A 3,762-nucleotide genomic window follows, 5' to 3' on the forward strand; every position below is an offset into this window, starting at 1 on the left:
TCACTATATGTCCTATGTTTTGCTAAGGGGGAGAATGGGAACAGGGACACAGGCAAGGCTCTGTGGCGTCAGGGCTGGGATGGGGACACCGAGGAAGGAAACAGGAATCATTGCTTGCTGGAAGTTCAATCCAATAAACATCTAATTGTTTGCACCTTGGGACTTTGGGTATTGCTGCTCTGTGTGTGCGCAAGAAGGACTCAGTAATGGGAGGGTGAAGGGATAAACCCTCTAACACTAACTAACATCTAACACATTTGAACCCCTTCTTTTCACACCGTTGCTCATTCTCAGGGGCTGCTTTGTCTCCACAGGACGTCCTTGCTCTTTTCATCTGTTTCACTCACTGAGGTGTCAGAGTAAACACTCCCCTTCCCTCTAGTCTCAGACAAACACTAGTATTAACTGTTTGCTACTGATGGGTTTAGAAAGCATTTGTCAAGATGCCATTTCTGGGGGATTGTTCCCAAGATCCAGTATTTTGTGTTCAAACATCTCCCAGCTTCCTTGGTGAAAATAAGGCCAAGATTTCCTTGCAATATAGAGGGATTTTTTCACCCCAGATGGGACTTGAACCCACAATCTCTGACTTCGAAAGCCATTGCCTTATCCATTAGGCCACTGGGGCCCTGATGGAAGAATGGAAATTCCATCTCCTAAATGCATATTTCTCATATTAACTTGGATGCCAAATACCTTCTTTCTGCACCTTACAGAAATGTCTGCATCCCCTGGCAGCGAGGCTACTGGGCAGGTCGCTTACAGAGCTGAGCACCACCTTTCTGCCGGCCATCTTTAGAGAAGAAGGCTCTTTCCCCTGACAGCCACACACACAGCACTGCCTGGCGTCCCAAGACCCTCCCTTGTGTTCTCCTGCAGCAGCCGCCTGCCGGTGTGGGTGGGAAAAGGGGACCAGGTAGCACTGCAGCCTCAATCCTGGACAGGAGGCCCTCGCCAGGCCCAGGCCTGCCTCTTGCCTTCAGCCCAGGCAGCCAGAGGTGCCGGGGAGCTCCCTGGCAGGCTGCCGCTTTGCCTCAGCCACCTCTTGCCTCATGGCCTAGGCTCTTGGTGCTCTGCTGGTCACCGGCTCACTTGAAGGCCCAGAGGGAAAAGAAACAAGCACACAGGTAGTGGAGGATGGTTTGATCCATAGACTGCTGGGCCCAGCACACTTCCACTGCACCACTCTGCGGGCTCTTCATCCCCCCGTTGCCACTATCTGGATTAGTGCCTTACGAGCTCTCGCGCTGGCAGGCAGATGCGCAGGCTGCTAGGCAGCTGCCCTGGTCACAGGATTTTACAGCTTCTACAGGGTAAAAGGGATCTGTTTGGGGTTTGGACCCCATTGGGAGCTGGGGAGCTGAGTGCCGGAGACGGGAGCACTTCTTAAACTGTTTTCAGTTAAGCCTTCAGCTTGTGGGGGGACGAGGTTCAGACTTGGATCTGTCTGGCTCAATCGGCCCCCTCGCTGTGTTAGCAGACTAAAACCCGGAGCAAACACACACCCCTCGCAGAGAAACAGGAGCCTGGATCTTGAACAAATATCAACATTTTATTAAGATGATGTTCCAAAAAAAAAAAAGGAGAGCACGTCGACAGCTCAGTGCAGGGTGGTGCCAATGGACTGTTCGGATCACGCAGCTCTCACCGTGTGCTCAATGTGGGCAATTCCCTGTCCCATGGCAGAGGATATTGGAAGCTGAACATCCAGAGCTTGCAAGATAAAGGAACAGGACGGCGAGGCCTGGCGGTGCTGGCAGAACGGGAAAGCATCAGAGGGTTCTATGGTAACCAGGGGGATTGGTGGGAGTCGGTGAGGGAGGAGTTGGCGGCTTTGTTCTGGCGGTCGGGCAAACACCACAACATTAAAGAAACCAACAGTGCCAAGTCCTGCAGCGTCATCTTTGGGATTTCCACAAGAGCATCCAGGCAAGGGAGGCCAGGGGGCAAGAGGGGCAATTTGTCCCGGGCCCCACAGGGGACCCCACGGGAGTTTTTTGTGAGCTTGTGAGCTCCCCTCTCCGGCCACATGGGGGCAGCACTAACAGTCTCATCTAAATTTGACCCTTCAGACGGCAGATTATAACCGAGCAGGCAGATTATAGCCCAGAAAGCCAAATCCTTCCCCAAACTGACAGTTGAAGCAGAAGCTCCCCTTGGAAAGATCAGGATTTTTGCCTTTAAAAACAAGGAAAATGTGCATTGTTCTCTTCTGTCTACAGCGAGAGATTGAAGAAGCTCAATTGATTTCATTGACTGGAGGTTAAGAGGGGATTTAATCACTGTTTTTAAATACACAGTTTAAAAATTCCCAGAGGGGGGAATATCTGATTTTAAAGGGTTCTTTAATTCACCAGACAAAGGTTGAACACGACCACATTGGTTTGCTGTCAATGTCACAAAATGCCAATTGGAAATTACCATTTTTTAACCGTGAGGCTGATTATCTAGTGGAACAAGCTCCGCACTGGATTTGGTTAAACCCCCATCACTGTCGTGTTTAAATGAAGACCGCAGCTCTTGCTGCAAGACACCTGGTGTGTGGGTGTTGCTCTTCCCCCTTCAGAACCTCTGGTACATGGTGCTTCCCTCCTCCCAGTTCAAGATCCCCATCATGTGGGTGCTCCCATCCAGGATCTCCGGTGGGTGTCTCTGTCCCCCACCCCATGAACTAGCTCCCGTGTGTGGTTTCCACTGCCTACCCCCATCCGGGAACTGTGGGTGTCTCTGTTCCCCTTTTCAAGATCCGTGTTTCAGGGGGGCGTCCCTCCCCCCAAGTCAGAATCCCCAGCGTGTGGGTGCTCCCATCCCCCCTCCAGGCTCTGCGGCGGGTGTCTGTATAAAAAGAGACTGTGTCTCACTGTCTTGCCCAGGCTACACTACAAGGGCTATTCACAGGCATGATCCCACTACTGATCAGCACGGGAGTTTTGACCTGCTCCATTTCTGACCTGGGCCGGTTCACCCCTCCTTAGGCAACTTGGGGACCCCAAGCTCCCCTGGGATCACCATATTGATGCTGAACTTAGTGCGGACACCCGATCGGCACAACCCCCTGCAGCCCAGAACTCCTGAGCTCAAGCAATCCACTGGCCTCAGCCTCCCCAGGCGCTGGGACCACAGGCACCAGCCACAGAGCCCAGCTTGTTTCACAGCCTGGCAGCTGGAGCTTTAAACTCTGCTTGTGAGCTCTGTGCCTTGGCCAGACAGGGACAGCCTGGAACTGGGAAATGCTCCTGCTTCCCCCGCCCCTGTCTCATGTCGAGCTGCAGGCGCCGCTGTCCTGCCAGGTAAGATCACAGTTGTTTTGGTGCCCCCATCCCCTGCCCAGGTGTCCGGGTACCTCTGCCCCCCATACAGAATCCTGGATGTGTGGGTGTCCGTACCTCAGCAGAGGATCCCGAAGTGTGGATGCCCTTGTCCCCCGCTACAAGATCCTGGGTGTGTGGGTGCCACTCTCCCCCCCGTAGATCTCTGGTGGGTGGGTCCCCAGGGTGGGAGTGCTCCCATCCCCCGATACAGGCTGGGGGGGAGGGTATAACTGGCTCTCCCTGTCCTGCCCAGGCGGTGCTACAGCAGCTGTTCACAGGAGCAGCAACCCCACTGTCACCCTGCAGCTTTAACCTGCTCCAGGGGTGACCTGCTTCACCCTCCTGTGGGAGCCCGGGGACCCCGAACTGCCCAGAATCACCTGATTGATGCCGAGCTTAGCACAGACACCGGCTCAGCATGGCAGGGTGCAGCCCTGAGCCCTGACAATCA

At 53.9% G+C, this 3,762-nt stretch overlaps 1 non-coding gene across 1 annotated transcript; it reads right to left on the reverse strand.

Annotated features, from left to right (window-relative positions):
- Nucleotides 1-555: 555 nt before the first annotated feature.
- On the reverse strand, nucleotides 556-628 carry TRNAR-UCG. Its single transcript has one exon. It is a non-coding gene; the product is annotated as a tRNA-Arg (tRNA).
- Nucleotides 629-3,762: the final 3,134 nt, after the last annotated feature.

The sequence above is a fragment of the Mauremys mutica genome, unplaced genomic scaffold (genome assembly GCF_020497125.1).
Source record: "Mauremys mutica isolate MM-2020 ecotype Southern unplaced genomic scaffold, ASM2049712v1 Super-Scaffold_100290, whole genome shotgun sequence".
In the NCBI taxonomy this organism is placed as follows: Eukaryota; Metazoa; Chordata; order Testudines; family Geoemydidae; genus Mauremys; species Mauremys mutica.